The sequence below is a fragment of the Mesoplodon densirostris genome, chromosome 9, assembly GCF_025265405.1.
Source record: "Mesoplodon densirostris isolate mMesDen1 chromosome 9, mMesDen1 primary haplotype, whole genome shotgun sequence".
NCBI classification, from domain to species: domain Eukaryota; kingdom Metazoa; phylum Chordata; class Mammalia; order Artiodactyla; family Ziphiidae; genus Mesoplodon; species Mesoplodon densirostris.
Window position 1 is genome coordinate 95,018,037 of NC_082669.1, and position 17,547 is coordinate 95,035,583.

Below are 17,547 nucleotides of genomic sequence, written 5' to 3' on the forward strand. Positions count from 1 at the left end.
AGAACTCACTAATATAGTATTTTCTACATTTTATTTTTTGTTTAATTTTAGATCGTGGAATTATTTATTTATTTTTCTTTAACTTAGATGTACATTCAGTACCATTCCTCTTTCTCTCATTTGGAGTCTCAATAAAAGAAAAAATGAATCCCTCTAATTTAGTCCTACTCAGCCCTTCAGAAAGTGCGGTTGAGAATGATGTTCTGTGCCATTGTGATGGTGGCAAGGATACCTGTCATCTCTCTTGCGGTAGGAGCAAGAAGAGGTGTTCCTAAGACAGGGGCAGACACGAGACAGTGCACACCCACCACTGAAAAGTCCCATGCCTGCTCTTCTCTCCCTAATGCCATCTCTACTGGTAGCTGCTCCCTGCTGCAGGCTTACTTCCCTGCCAGATGATGAAGGACCCCTTGCCTTCTCACCCCTATCTCACTAAACCTTCTCCTGTTCCCAGTCTACCATACTCTTTCCTCCCTCTATGTGTTTGCCCATGCCCTTTCCTCTTCCTGATGCCCTCTGCTCATCCCACCCCTGCCTCCTGTACCTATCCAGTTCAGCTCTCAGGATACAGCTCAGGTATCAACTCCTCCAGCATCTCCTCCCCATAACCCTCTCCCTTTCTGCATCTCACCCTGCTTCCCTCCTGGGTTAGGAGCTCACAGTCTTTGGGGGAGTTAAGCAAATAAGCAACTTAGAGCAGGGTGGGTACTACTGCTAGAGGTAAAGATAATATGTAAATATGTTAAAAAGAGACCAGTAGAAAAATGAAAAATAATAATGTAACGACACTGAGAAGGGGAAATTGATATGATTGGGGCATGGGAAGAGGGGACATAAGTAAGCTAATTCCTCAGCCATCCACGGAGCAGGAGGTCAGTATAAAAATTCTAAAATGAATGTAGCAATGCATAGCAGTTTCCACAGATTATATACAGTGGTGGATATAACCACTGGAAGAATTAGAAACAGAAACTGTTTTTTTTAAAAAGTTGTAGGTGCTTCTTTCTGGGGCATAAGACTGAGGTGAGGCTGGGGGGTGGGACAGGGGATCACTGTTCATCATTATCGGTTATTTAACCATGAGTAATTAGTACTTAGCTTTTAAATTCTTACTTGCTTAAAAAATTTTCCACATGTCCTCAAACCCTGTTAGTATTCACTGCCAGTTCACCAATTGTTCACAAATACACTATCATTCTAACATTTTTTTAATCCCTGAAATAATATCTTAATTTTAAGCCATCTTTAGTTTTCTGCCAATTTTATGTGAAGCATTTACTCCTCTCTGTAGTATACTTTGCCCCAGAGATACCCATATCTTTCTTTGTCTTCCTCCTAAGACCCCCCACCAATTGCTGAATCCCTTCCCCAGAGAGCTACCTTGAAGACATGACACTTAGTTGCTCAGTTTCAGAATTATTGCCATTGCTTGAGATCAGTTGTTTAGTGTCTGCTCTGAATAGATTTAAAATTCTCAAAAGGAAATTGTATGGCAATTTGAGAAATAACCAGAATCTTCAATAAACTGGAATAGTCTCTGAGGAAGTTCAGTGCTGTATAAATTTTTTTATTTTTTTTTGTTTTTGCAGTACACGGGCCTCTCACTGCTGTGGCCTCTCCCGTTGCGGAGCACAGGCTCCCGACGCGCAGGCTCAGAGGCCATCGCTCACGGGCCCAGCTGCTCCGCGGCATGTGGGATCTTCCCGGACCGGGGCACGAACTCGTGTCCCCTGCATCGGCAGGTGGACTCTCAATGACTGCGCCACCAGGGAAGCCCAGTGCTGTATAAATTTTGACTTTGAAATCTATAATAACTCTTGGTAGTTGAAAAACCAAAGTATATGTTTAGCTTATAGTAAGTAACTATTGGTTATTTTAATCCTATATGTTGATAATCTGTTTTGAAGCTTAAGAAATGTTCTTTATAGAAAACTATTGCTATTTCTAGGAATGCATAACTTACAGTGGCTCCTGGCAGAAAAATTGCGCACCTCTGAAAGTCCCAGCACCTACAGGAAAAAAAAACCTGGTACCTTATTGTTTATATCCTGTGTTGCTGGACAACATCCTACAAAGTAGCCAGGCTTATTTGAGTGGCTTGGCTAAAGAAAGATGCATTCATGTTCCAAGCTAACCGAGCATTTCAAGTGCAACATTATTCCAAGTTGAATCTGAATCAGAACTCTGAGCGGTGCCATCAGCCTGAAAATAATGTGCTGCTTCCCAATTCGCTCTTTGCTTGTTGTTACCTAGTATCAATTTTCATGGAACTTTTCACTGTACTTACATACAGGTGTATCAGTGTACTCATCTACTTGGTACCAAAAAGGGAGGCACAGAATGTGGAGAAAACCCTGAGACTGAGCCCTGAGCTCCTACCCCACCCACCCCTAATTCTCCATGTGTCTTTAGCCAGGTTCCCTCACTCTTCTGCATCTCCATCCCTCATCTGTAAACAACAACCTTTTTTAAAAATGTTATTTTATTCAAGTATAGTCGATTTACAAGGTTGTGTTAATTTTTGCTGTACAGCAAAGTGATGCAGTTATGCATATATATACAGTGGCTCCTGGCAGAAAAACTGCACAGCTCTGAAAGTCCCAGCAGAGGTGGGACTTCCTTTTTCATATTCTTTTCCATTATGGTTTATCACAGGTTATTGAATATAGTTCCCTGTGCTATACAGTAGGACCTTGTTGTTTATCCATTCTATATATAATAGTTTGCATCTGCTAATCCCAAACTCCCAATCCACCCCTCCCCCACTCTGCCCTTTGGCAACCACAGGTCTGTCCTCTGTGTCTGTGAGTCTGTTTCACAGATAAGTTCACTTGTGTGATATTTTAGATTCCACATATAAGTGATATATGGCATGTGTCTTTCTCTTTCTGACTTACTTCACTGAGTATGATAATCTCTAGGTCCATCCATGTTGCTGCAAATGGCATTATTTCATTCCTCTTTATGGCTGAGTAGTATTCCATTGTATATATGTACTACATCTTTATCCATTCATCTGTCGGTGGACATTTAGGTTGCTTCCATGTCCTGGCTATTGTGAACAGTGCTGCTGTGAACATAGGGGTACATGTATCTTTTTGAATTATAGTTTTGTCTGGGTATATGCCCAGGAGTGGGATTGCTGGATCATATGGTAATTCATTTTTAGTTTTCTGAGGAACCTCCATACTGTTCTCTGTAGTGGGTGTACCAACTTACATTCCCACCAACAGTGTAAGAGATTTCCCTTCTCTCCACACCCTCTCCAGCATTTGTTATTTGTAGACTTTTTAATGATGGCCATTCTGACTGGTGTGAGGTGAGACCTCATTGTAGCTTTGATTTGCATTTCTCTAATAATCAGTGATGTTGAGCATCTTTTCATGTGCCTATTGGCCATCTGGATGTCTTCTTTGGTGAAATGTCTGTTTAGGTCTTCTGCCCATTTTTCAATTGGGTTGTTTGTTTTTTTGTTACTGAGTTGTATTAGCTGTTTGTATATTTTGGAGATTAAGCCCTTGTGTAAATGACAACCTTTGATCCTCAAACTTACAGGCTGGTTTTGTGAGTGTGTGTGGGTGTGTGCGTACACCCACACACATGCTTTAACTAGCATATTAGGTCATATTTTATGTCCAGTAAAGTTGTGTTTTTATGTTGTGTATTTACACTTTAGAATAGGTTGGAACCCTTTATATAATCAGTACACTTAGTACATTCTGCCCATTTTATAGAATTTTGAATATACTTTTTCTATTTTTTTAGCTACTAAGGGTTCTGGTTTTAGTATGTTTACATTTTTGGCATATTTTTGGTAAGCATTCATCAGTTCTTTGATATCTCAGAATCACAACTTTCAATTATAAAGCTGTTTTGATACGAAACCTTGGTCAATTCCTTGATGATTATTGTTTTCCAGAAAAACATCGTCATAAAAGCAGAAAGTGCCTGTAAAGGCTTTTGAAACCAGGGTCCTTGATCAGATCAGGATTCAGCACTATCAAAGGAGTAGGGTTAATGACAAGCATGCTTCTAGCATCATTGCTTTAGAATTTTGTTGTTGAATGTCAGGCCTAGAGTGAGACACACAACAGTGTGTCTCAATAAATGCTTGGAGACTGTACGTCTGTACTCATGTACTACTTGATATACAAGTAAAGGAGTTAAATAAGAGTAAGGATAGCATAGAAGGAGTCTTAGAGTATAGGGTGTGTATTAGTCTGCTCGGGCTGCCTTATCAAAATACCCTGGACTGGGTGGTTTACACAACAGAAATTTATTTCTCACTGTCCTAGAGGCTGGGAAGTCCAAGATCAAGGTGCTGGCCAATTCAGTTCCCGATAAAGGCTCTCTTCCGGGCTTTCAGAGGCCTGTTTTCTTGCTGTGAACTCACAGGTCAAGGAGAGAACAAGAGATTTTTCTCGGGTTTCTTCTTATAAAGGTACTGATCCGGGCTTCCCTGGTGGCGCAGTGGTTGAGAGTTCGCCTGCCTATGCAGGGGACATGGGTTCGTGCCCCAGTCTGGGAGGATCCCACATGCCCCAGAGCGGCTAGGCCCGTGAGCCATGGCCATTGAGCCTGCGCGTCCAGAGCCTGTGCTCCACAATGGGAGAGGCCACAACAGTGAGAGGCCCACGTACTGCAAAAAAAAAAAAAAAAAAAAAAAAAGGTACTGATCCCATCATGAAGGCTCCACCTTCATCATGACTTAATTACCTCCGAAAGATCCCATCTCTAAATACCATCGTTTTGGGGTTGGGACCCTCAACATATGAATTTGGGGGACTACATCTCAGTTCATAGCAAGCTGAAGATACTTAACTGTTTACCTTTGCCTGTTACAGTCTGAGCTGTAATTTTACATTAATGATTGGAAGTTAGTCAAATAAAAAGGCTAACTGTTTAATGTATAGAATATGTTACTACTAATACAGGCAAAGGGACAAAAGTTATGCTTCCCAGGAAGAAAAATGGCAACTTAAATTAAAACTATGATTGTAGAGAAAAGTTAAAGCATTTCTTGTCAAATGACTTATGCAGTTCTGAGTCAAATAGGAACAGGGTTGTTTTTTCTACGTAATGAATCTCCTGTAATGTAGTATTTGAACTTATCACCTAGTCGTCTTCTGTTGACCTGTGATTAAAATCTTGGCCTTTAATTGGAGGCTCACTGTTTGAACCCTGATGTTTTGCCACCAGCCCAGCCTATACAGGCTTTTGATAAAAAGGGTGATGTTTTTGTGTCTGTCTGTCAGGCAGGGAACCCAGGTAGAGGTAAAACTGCCTGTAGCAGAATGGTGCCTGAGCTTCAGTCTCTAGACCTTTGCCCTGCCATCACCTTGGTAAACCTCCAGCCTTTCTTTTCTAGAAGAGACTTATTTGAGCATGATAGCTTTTCTGTGCTCACCCATGAGAATATAGCACATAAACTACTCCAGAATTCCTGTACAAGGACAGAAAGATGAAAGGACAGAAGAAATTCTGCGCTTATGCCTACGTGGATTGAACATGTCAGAACATAACTGGCTGTCATGCTGAATTTTCTCTCTCCAGATCTGAAAGGAAAACAGCGTGAACAGTTTTCAAGAGCTCTGACTGTTTTAGTCGTATTGTTTACGTTTTTAATTTAGTGCATTAAATTCTCACCATACAAGTTATGCTGTACCTCGTACAAAACCTTTGTTTCCTGAAACTCAGCACACTGGGAAGAAACTTAAAGAGTACTGTCAAGAGATGCAGTTAGGAAGCACTTCCTAGGAGATTGCTGTTCTAGGAACTATTCTGGGCAGGGGAGATACTGATTTTGAAACATGCATCAATTTTCCATCTATTTCTCATTTCTGATTTTTTCCCCCTACACTTAAACTTGTTTTAATTTGGAAAGTTTTAAACCCATAGAAAAGTTGAAATAACAGTCCAATGACTGCATAGATACCCTGACTTAGATTTACTGACTGTTAACATCTTGCCATCCCCTCTCAGTTTCCTCTCCAAATATATATACACACTTCCCTCTTGCCATATCATCTAAAAGTAGGCTAAAGGTATCATGACTTTTTACTCTTAAATTCTTAGCATGACTCTCCCAAGAACAAGGGCATTCTCCTACTCACCCGCATTATTACCATGTGCCTTACGTTGCTGCCGTAACAGATTACCAGTGGCTTAAGACAATACGGATCCATTTTCTTACAGTTCTGTAGGCGAGAAGTCCAGTACAAGTCTCACTGGGCTAAGATCAAGGTGTCTGCAGGGCTTCGTTCCTTCCTGGAGGTTCTAGGGGAAAATCCATTTCCTTGCCTTTCCAGCTTCTGGAGGCCAACGTCATGCTCTGGTCTGTGGCCTCCTCCTCCATCTTCAAAGCTAGCAACCTAGCCTCTCTCTGAGCCTTCTTCCACCATCACATCCCTCTCCCTGACCACAGCTAGGAAAGCTTCTTCACTTTGTGATTAGATTTGGTCCACCCAGATAATCCAGGATAATCCCCCCATCTCAATGTCCTTAACCTTAATCATATCTGCAAAATCATTTTTGCCTTATAAAGTAACATAATCATAGGTTCCCAAGATGAGGGTATAGACATCTTTGAAGGGCCATTGTTCTGACCACCACACCACACCTAACAAAACCAGCCTTCATTCAAAGTTTATCCAACATACAGTCTATAGTCAAATTTCCCCAATTACCAAAAAGGTGTCATGGATCCAGTCAAGGTTTACACATTATAATATGTTTCCACTCATCTATAACAGTCTCATCAGCTCCCTCTCTTTTTCATGACATAGAATCCTTTGATAAAGAGTCTAGGCCAGTTACCAAGTAGAGATCTGAATTTAGCTAAAAGTTTCTTTGTGATTATATCCAGACTGAACATATCTGTCAAGAATACCCATGTAGGTGGTGTTTCATGCTTCCCACTATGTCACTTCATATAAAGTCTGGCTTTACTACTACTGGCAATGCCAAGCTTGACTTTTTGTTTAAGGTAGTGACTGGCAGATTTCCCCATTGGAAAGGTGGGGGGGTTTCTCTATAAAATGATTGATAGAAGTTAGCCATCTTTGGGAGACACAATCAAGGAACACATTCACAGAGCCAGACTTTAACGCAGCATTTTTCAAACTGTGGGTCATGGCGTATTAGCAAATTACAAAATCATTCTAGTGGACTTTGAACCCCCCAGAGGAACTAGGACAGGGCCTGGGTAATGGTGGATTCCTAGTAAATATCTGCTAAAGAATGTATGGCTCAGTAACAGGCAGATAACCCAATTAAAAAATGATCAAAGGGAATTCCCTGGTGGTCCAATGGTTAAGAATCCGCCTTCCAATGCAAGGGACATGGGTTTGATCCCTGGACGGGGAACTAAGATCCCACGTGCCACGGGGCAACTAAGACTGTGCGCCACAACTACTGAGCTCACGGGCTCTAGAGCCCGTGAGCCACAACAAAGAGCCTGCGTGCCGCAACTAAGACCCGGCGCAGCCAAAAAAAAAAAAAAAGAAAGATCAGAGGGTCAGAATTGCCACTGCTCTAAAGAAGGTATACAAATCACCAGTAAGCACACGAATAGACGCTCAGTATCACTAGCCATCAAGGAAATGAAGATCAAAACCATGAGACACTACTTCACATCCACTAAGATGACTATAATTTTAAAAGATGGGTAATCACAAGTGTTGGCAAGGATGTGAAGAAATCGGAACCCTCGTGTACTACTGGTGGAAATGTAAAATGATGCACCCACTTTAGAAAACAGTCTGACATATTCCCAAAGGGTTAGAGTTACCATATATGACCCAGCAATTCCATTTCTCGGTATATATACCCAAGAGAAATGAAAACATACATCCACACAAAAATTTAGATGTGATTGTTCATAGCAGCATTATTTATAATAGCCAACAAATGGAAACAACCCAACTATCCACCAAGTGATGAACAGATAAACAAAATGGGATAGATCCATGATATATCCAATGCGATACTATTTGGTAATAGAAGAAGTACTACTGTATACATGAACATGGATGAACCTTGAAACCATGTTAAGTAAAAGAAGCCAGTCACAAAAGATGACATATTGTGTGATTCCATTTATATTAATAGGAATTATATATGAATGTCCAGAATAGGGAAATCTATAGAGACAGAAAGTAGATTAGTGGTGACCTAGGGCTGGGGTTGAGGATAAATGGGAAGTCTAACAGGTGCAGGGTTTCTTTTTGGAGGAGATAAAAATGTTCTAAGTTAATTGTGTGATTGTGTGACTCTGTAACTATACTAAAAACCAAACATTGAACTGCACATACTAAGTGGGTAAATTTTATGGTATATGAATTCTATCTCAGTAAAGCTATTATTTAAAAAAATGCCCATGACTGAGCCCCACCCATGCCAATTAAAATTGAATTTTGGCAGGTCGAGTTTGGCATCAGGTATTTTGTTTAAACTTCTCTAGTTAAGTTTTTAATGTCTAGCCAGGGTTATAGCTACTGGTTTAGACTAACTACTGAGATCCTTCTCAGTGCCAGCACACTGTAAATCCAAAAGTCTAGTGTTTTATGCCTGTCCCAGTGAACAAGGTGATTTAAAAGCACAAGGGGACAAGCTGGTGATCACCCCCCAACACACCTTAATAATAGTCATGATTAATTTCTTTGGCTGACATCTCTGAGTGAGTAGAAACCCCAGTTCCCCTGCAACATTACATACATACATACATACATATATATATATATATATATATATATATACACACACACACATATACATACATATATATGTATGTGTATATATATATATATATATATATAGCAAGTATATTAAGAGTATTGCAAGTTTCTAAATCCTGGACAGACAGTAGGCAAAGAAAGCAAATGAAAAATCTTTGATTGTGATTATTGAAGGAGGTGACAAATTTCTGAAGAGGAGAAATTACTTATTAAATATGAAAAATAGCTACTCACAGATTGTGTGTGATGAAAACTATTGAAGGGTAGACTTAGTGATGAGGTTTAGCAGTTTCTAGGAAGAAAAAAGTAATATTGTGATCAAGGTAACTGGACTATTTTATTTCTTCCTATTTATGAGGGTTTAGCCAAGATCATTTTAGAAAAAGTTTTTAAAAACCTGATTAAAGAACCCATCAGAATGGTACCACCTCCATTATTTTTGACACAGACAAATTAGGTTTTGGAAGTGTTGAAGATTGAGCAGTTGTAAAAAGCAGGAGTGATAGATGGAAGTGTCATTGTCACATGTAGTAAGAATCACTCGGTATTATTAGGAATCTAGGTAGGTGACCTGACCTTTTTATAACCTTCATCAGTTTAAGCTCTGACAGATAATGGCTAAGTGGTCTTTACAGGTTACCTTAACATGTCTCAGTTTCTCTGTCTATACAACAGAACTAATTAATCCCATGCCAAAGAATTTAATCAAGTTCCAGCTGCAGTGAATATGGTCAGACATCTTATTAGGTCTAGTATAAGTCAAGGTCTGATCCAGAAAACAGAAACCACTTCAAGTATTCCCATAAATTCCTTCAAGGGGGAATTAAATGTAGGGAATTTGTTATTACAGGTGAATGAGGATCTGAGTGTCAAACAGAGGACATTAGGAGAACCTGTAGATTAGCGACAGCAAGGAGCCCCTGCCTCCCTTTAGCTCTTTCCAAAGGGAAGAGCCATTTACTGGAGCACAAAGGTACCCAAAGGAATTTGGGTCATGGTAGGAGCTAGAGCCAAAAAGGAGGTGTGTCTGCTGTTGGAGACATGACCCAAGGCAGAGGGGGAGGGAGAGAAATAGCAATGCCCTGACTTCTTCTCCTTTCCCTTTAGCCTTCAGTTTCCCATCAGGGCCTCCCATTGTCAGTACCCAGCTGAGAACCTGGAAAACAGCTGGCAGGAGTCAACCCCTGCCTCCCCCTGATACAGATCACAACAAAGGTGAGGAATGGATCTTAGGGCGAACAAGCCTGGACTTTAAGGGTTCACCCCTTTTTTACTCTGTATCCATTAAAACTTGGTACTTCTGCCCAATTCAAGGTAACTACTCATCATTTAAAGGAATTCTCCCTCTTTCCCCAACAAGGGTGAGTCAGCCTCATCCATCATTGAATTCATCTCAAGTCTAGGATCTCTGCAGTCCCATGTCAAGGCAGATGTGATTCCTCATATATGGTGACCTCTGAACTAGAATGAAAAGTTAATACTACCAGCTCCTCATGTAAAATAGTAGAAGAAATAGCACCTCACACCCGTTAGGATGACTATTATTATTATTATTATTATTTTTGAGGTATGCGGGGCTCTCACTGTTGTGGCCTCTCCCATTGCGGAGCACAGGCCCCGGACGCGCAGGCCCAGCGGCCATGGCTCACGGGCCCAGCCACTCCGTGGCGTGTGGGATCTTCCCGGACCGGGGCACGAACCCGTGTCCCCTGCATCAGCAGGCGGACTCTCAACCACTGTGCCACCAGAGAAGCCCCCAGGATGACTATTATTTTAAAAAATAAAATTAAAAATAAAACGGAAAATAGTAGATTTTGATGACGATGTGGAGGAATTGGAACCCTTATGCATTGTTGGTGGAAATATAAAATGATGCAGCCACTCTGGAAAACAGTTCGGTGGTTCCTCAAAATGTTAAACATAGAATTACCATATAAGCCAGCAATTCCATTTCTCTGTATATACCCAAAAGAATTGAAAGCAGAGATTCAAACTGACACTTGTGCACCAGTGTTCATAGAAGCATTATTCACAATAACCAAAAGGTGGAAACAATTCAGATGTCCATCCACAGATGAAAGGATAAACAATATGTGGTATGTACACACAATGAAATACACAGCCTTAAAAAGGAATGAAATTCTGATACATACTATAACACAGGTGAATTTTGAAAATATTATAAGTGAAATAAGCCAGACACCAAGACACATATATGATTCCACTTATATGAGGTACCTGGAATAGGCAAATTCATAGAGGCAAACTATAGAATAGTGGTTCCCAGGGACTGGAAGGAGGAGGGGATGGGAAGTTACTCTTTAATGAGTACAGAGTTTCTATTTGGAAGATGGAAAAGTTCTGGAAATAGTGATGTTGGTTGTACAACATTGTGAATGTACTTAATGCCGTTAAACTGTACACTTAGAAATGATTCAAATGGTAAGTTTTATGTATATTTTGCCACAAAAATTAGGAGTTTGGGATTAACAGATACACACTACTATATATAAAATAAACAATAAGGACAGGGAACTATATTCAATATCTTGTAATAACTTATGGAAAATAATCTGAAAAAGAATATATATATATATATATATATATATATATATATATATATACACAACTGAATCACTTTGCTGTACACCTGAAACTAACACATATTGGTAATCAACTATACTTCAATTTAAAAAAAAATAAGGAAGTGGAAAACAAAAAGAAACCCTTGATTAGTATATGCATAAAAATGCAAGGCATGGGGCTTCCCTGGTGGCGCAGTGGTTGAGAGTCCGCCTGCCGATGCAGGGGACACGGGTTCGTGCCCCGGTCCGGGAAGATCCCACATGCCACGGAGCGGCTGGGCCCGTGAGCCATGGCCGCTGAGCCTGCGCGTCCGGAGCCTGTGCTCCGCAACGGGAGAGGCCACAACAGTGAGAGGCCCGTGTTCCGCAAAAAAAAAAAAAAAAAAAATGCAAGGCTGCTGCAGCCTCCATTTCTATAACTGGTCACATTTCTCTAATTGGTGACATTTATTACTTCCTTCTTCTACCATCCGTCCCATGTTGCCCTTGCCCTCTGCCAGCACTCAGCAGCTCAGAGTGTTTTACCTATTTGTGTTGAACTGAGCCTTTGTTCCTGAAAAAAGCTGAGTTCTTGGCAGTTCTGCCTTTAGTCGGCTGCTATGGGTTTTTTTCCATGACTGTTACTATGGACCTGGAAATACTAAAAGGGGTTCCAGTGAATCCGACGTAGTCCTCTCTGCCTTTACTTCATAGAAGCAACTCACTTTGCCCTTGGCAATTGAGGTCAGTCCTTCCAGCCATCAAATTGACCCCTTTCTCTGCCTGTTGGTTCAGTAGTGTGAGAAGCCCAAAATAGCTGGTTCACAATCTCTCTTACCCATATAATTTAGTCATTGTTGTATTTTCTGGTGGAAGCATTCCTTCCTGAGTGCCTCTAGACCAAAGTTGTGGGAACAGGAGCAGAACCTCCATGAGTAGTTTTAATAATGAGAAGAGGGGCCATTCCTACTTCTAATCCTTGGATTCCCAGACCTATACTTTCTTGTTACTGGAAAAATAAACAAATAAATAACAGCACTATATATTGGTCTCCTGAGTCAAAGTACCCCAGCACTCCAGCCTTGTACATGTTGTCTCCCAACTGGACCATAGCTGAATCCTGCATCAGCCATTTCTCCCGGTAAGTTTCTTGGCCAGCAACATTGTTGAATAGCATACCATGATTGCGAATAAGAGCTTGAATAAATCTCCTGGTAGTGGTGCTCCTGGAAACATTTCAGGCAAGGAAAGCAATTCCGTACTCAGAGTGGGTACAGCACTGCCCCCTCCAGGACGCAAGGCGTCTGGTCGTCTGCTTCTCCACCTGAGCCAGCCCGTGTCTTTCCCCTGCTCTGTTCTGGATCATAGGGGACTGCCCTTTGTACAGTGTTTCCTGGCTCTTGGGGCAGTTATCTTACAGCGGGACAGCAATGGGAAGTAGTAGTAGAAGATTTGGGGAGAGGGACAGTGTCTGAGCATGTATGTTATGTGGTCAAATGTAACCCAGATCTGCAAATCAGTCACTTTGAAACTGTTTGTGATGTTTCTTTCATAAGTGCATTTAGTCTGCTGAAAGTGCACCTTTTTTTTTTCCTTCCTAAGATTTCAGGGAATAACAGAATTATTTAAAGACTAAATGGAGGCAGTTTTCACATCTTTGGCAAACTTCTCTTAAATGAATTGTCAGATAGACCTCTTTAAAGATTATAATTGTGTGGCAAAATTAAGTTAAACAGGTTTTACACTCTTGGCAAAGTTCTCTTAAATGATTTCTTGTCAGATTCAAGCTCTTTAAAGATTATAATTGTGTGGTAAAATTAAACTCAACAGGTTTCACACACTCCTTCAGTGTTTTAGGCTTCTACGTGAGCATGTTGGCCTACTGATAATAAAGGTGACTTCTCACATAGGTTCAGTGCCTGAAACATACAAGTTTTGGTCTCTGATGTCTGTTCCTGGGTATACAGATAATCTTTAGGCCATGACTGAATGCCTCTTATTTCACCTTCTCCAGATAATGATTATTCTGCTGCCCATTTCACATAAACATATTGAATATCTTCATTAAATAATGTGCTTTCATAATAAGCAGCAGATGAAGGGCTAAGTGAAAATTCAGATCTAGAAAGAAGAAACAGTACTAACCCAGATGCTGGGGGGTAGTCATTCTAGCCATGAGACCTCCACAGTGCACACTGACTGCCATCTGTTCTTTTGGTTTTTTTGAGAACATTTTTTAAAAATTGAAGTATAGTTGATTTACAGTGTTTCAGGTGTACAGCACAGTGATTAGACTATACAAATACATATATATCTATTCTTTTTCAGATTCTTTTCCATTATAGGTTATTACAAGGTACTGAATATAGTTCCATGTGCTATAGAGTAGGTCCTTGTTTATCTATTTTATGTATAGTAGTATGTGTCTGTTAGTCCCAAATTCCTAGTTTATCCCTACCCCCCTTCCCCCTTTGGTAACCATAAGTTTGTCTTCTATGTCTGTGAGTCTATTTCTGTTTTGTAAATAAGTTCATTTGTATCATTTTTTTAGATTCCACATATAAATAATATCATATATTTGTCTTTCTCTGTCTGCCTTACTTCACTTAGTATGATAATCTCTAGGTCCATCCATGTTGCTGCTAATGGCATTATTTCATTCTTTTTTATGTCTAGGTAGTATTCCATTGTGTGTATACACGCACACCCAGACACACACACACACACACACACACACCATACCTTCTTCATCCATTCATCTGTCAGTGGACATTTAGGTTGCTTCCATGTCTTGGCTATTGTAAATAGTGCTGCTATGAGCACTGGGGTACATGTACCTTTTCAAATTATAGTTTTGTCTGGATGTATGCCCAGGAGTGCGATTGCTGGATCATATGGTAACTCTATTTTTAGTTTTTTAAGGAACCTCCAAACTGTTCTCCATAGTGACTGCACCAATTTACATTCCCACCAACAGTGCAGGAGGGTTCCCTTCTAACTGCATCTTGAGCAAGCCTGAAGCCACGGTCTAAACCAGCTTTTAGACCAACCAACCATTGCCTCCAGTTTGGCTCAAGTAACTGTAATACCCGTGTCCTCCAATTTTCCAGGTTAAAATGCTTGATGCGTCCATCTGGAAGGTTTTCTCATTTGTGGTAGGGCTTTCAGGTTTTTGGTAAACATGTTCATTGGAGAAAGTATAGAAAATACAGAGAAACACAAAGCATGATCCAGTCACACAGTTAACATTTTGGTATATAGATATCCAATCTTTTTTCAGTTCATATAGATATATAATTATGTTCTTTTTAAATATAGAGTGCCTACAGTTTTTTTTACTCAACTTCATATTATGGCTAAAAATAAACTATATCAAACGTTTTTTCTATGGTATCAAATATTTTCTACTATGTAATTTCTAATGACTGCATAGTTCTCCACAGTGTGGATATGCCATAATTTATTTAATAAATTAGAGGGTTTAGGAAAAAATCTGTAGTTGAGCAGCTAGAGCCATCCCCTTAAGGTTATTGTAACACATAAAACCCGTCCACCAAACTCTTTGACATACACAAATCCTCGAAGGAATGGTTTTTTGTGTGAAATGGTTATAGCTGTCAATCATTTATTCTCCACGTCATGGTTCTGGTGCTCTCTCCGGGTTTTTAGGGAGTGATTATGGATTCCTGTCAAATGAGATGTCTACTATGTATTCAACACGAGGCAGTTTGTATTTTTCTCCATCTATTGCTTTCCCGTCGGAGGAAGTTAAGCAAATCTCTGTGAGCCAAAGGGGAATGGGATAGACGTCTAGTGCTGGCAGCACACGGCAGACATGCCCGGGTCCCAGAGATCCCACATAAGTAGATTAGACTGCTACATAAATACATTTGTCTTGATTGTCACATTCCACCCAGGGTTACACCTACATGCGTAAAAATGGCTCCAAGCCTGTTTTTCAAAGGCAGTTTGCCTCCCTTGTTGCTTTTTAACCACCCAGCTCACAGGCATTTTTTGTGTTATAGCTATCAAAGATGATTAAGGGGCTGGGAGAGTTGATATATAAGGACAGATTAAGAAAACTAAATATTTACAACTTGACTGAGTGATAGCCAAGGGGAAGATACTATAACTGTCTGCTGGGCTCAAATCATGGAAGAGATATTGTTTTGCTTTCCCCAGTAACTCAATTTTAGGGATATCTAAATTCAGAGAAAGTTTTCTGAAGATGACATCACTTATGCTAATTAGATAATTGTGTCAGTTGAAATTACATTTCGCTGCTTACTAGCAGAAACTTGGAATGGCAGTGGCTTAAACAAATAAGGTTTCATTTTCTCTCCTATAACATGAAGCCCAGAAATGTCTCGTCTGGGGCCGTGTGGCAGTTCCATGATGTCATCGGTGCCCCCATGCCCTCCTGTCTTTGGCGCCATTATTCTCAGCATGATATTCATACTCAAGGTCACCTGGTATTTGTAGAAGAGCTACCACAGCTTCACTTACCTTGGCTGAATTCCAGAAAGGGGAGGGCAAAAGAGGTCCCTGCCAACTAAGACTGCTTGGAAGAACTTTCTCGGAAGCCCACTTCCTGATTCCAGTTTATATCTTATTGACCCACTGCATCAACAAGAGGGGCTGGGAAATTGAGCAGGATTTTTGGTTTGGTTGATTTTGTTTTTACGTTGGGTACCTTGCTTACCACAGCAATTTGAAGGTCCTTTGACTGAGAAGGCATGGGAACATGGCTGCCGGGTAGGCAACTGGTGGTTTCTGTCACAATGACTTACCTCTTAAAGATTCTGAGAAGTCTGGACTCTGAGACACAGTGACATTTGCTATGATGTTCCATTTGTAAAACTAGCCCTTGCGATCTAATTTATTTACTTCTCATCACTCATCTATTTCAGTTTATTTGTCACAGCCTACCCTGGGTTGATGCTAAATAAACCAGCCATCTCAGCAGACCTAAGAATAATAATAACTACAACTTACTAGCTTTTACCCAGTTCCATGCACTGTGTTATGCACTTCACATCACCTGAATGGTTTGCTTCAAAATACTCCAAGGGGGATGGGGAGTAGGTATGGATAAATGAAATAATACTCACCATGAGTTGCTAATAGCTGAAGCTGAGCAATGGCTATATGGAAGTTTGTTATTATTTATATACTCTTCTCTCTCCTTTTGTCATAACGGAAATTTTCCCAGTAAAGATCTTTAAATCACCTCATCTACATCTTACATGATTTCATATGAGGTCGGTACTATGACCCCCAGCTAACAGTGCTCAGGGCAGTTAAGCAGCCTCACACAGTGAGTGCGTGGCAGATTTAGGATTCCAACCCAGGTCTGCCTGACTTAGGAGCCTGTGCTCTAACCCTTATTATTCAAAGAAAGCATGCTTCCCGGATAAGGAGACTAAACCTCGTCAAAAGTGTAGATTTTCAGGCTCCACCCAAGCCCTATCACAGGACCCCCGAATAAGGTTTGTTTGCACACCCAGGGTTCCCATGCTCTGTCCAATGCACTGTTATTGCCTTTGTAGCCACAACTTAACCAACTCAATCGTGAGTTTCCCATAAAAAATGTTACTCTCTGTTGAAGCAAGAAGCCTTATCATGAGTCACTACTTGGTAGCATTTAATAATAATTGAATAGGCATTTAATTCAGGGCAGTTAACCTCTTTCAACCTTGAGCATCTGCTGTAGTGCTGAGCACTAAATGCCTATGTGTCAGTTAAGCATCATTCTGACTGTGTGTCAGCTGCTAATAATCACTGCTTGCTTGAAACTTGGTTTGGTTTGTTCTATTGAAATAATGCCCTTGCTTCTATTAACGTAAGGTGTTGTGAGTTTTAAAAGTTTGGGGACTTACAGAAAACTGTTCAGCTACCTGTTCTACCTTCCGGCAGCATCATCTCTGCTTACCCACCTCTGTAGAACTTTCCTGAAAAGACATGATTTTTCTCCCTAACATCTTCAGTCATCTTGTATCATTTCAGCCCTGTTTTTGAAAGAAAGAGAAATATGGGTTAGTTCTTGTGTGTCATGTAGGCAGAACATCAGCCTCCATGTCTCCATCTGTGCCTTGGCTGTGCCATATGGTCTTTAGGCTCCCTTCCAAAGTCATTCTTCTCTAACCCCACATAACGTGATTTTTCAAGCCCTCCAAAACATAAAACATTATGAAGACACTGGACTGTATGTGAAATCTACTTGATTATGTTTTTTCAGCAGTAAAAGG

General features: G+C 40.5%; 1 protein-coding gene across 1 annotated transcript in view; it reads left to right on the top strand.

The window, feature by feature from the left end:
- The window catches only part of EXOC4 (exocyst complex component 4), an 828,650-nt gene that overhangs the window by 688,561 nt on the left and 122,542 nt on the right, over positions 1–17,547 (top strand). The gene's annotated exons all lie outside the window — the stretch shown is intronic.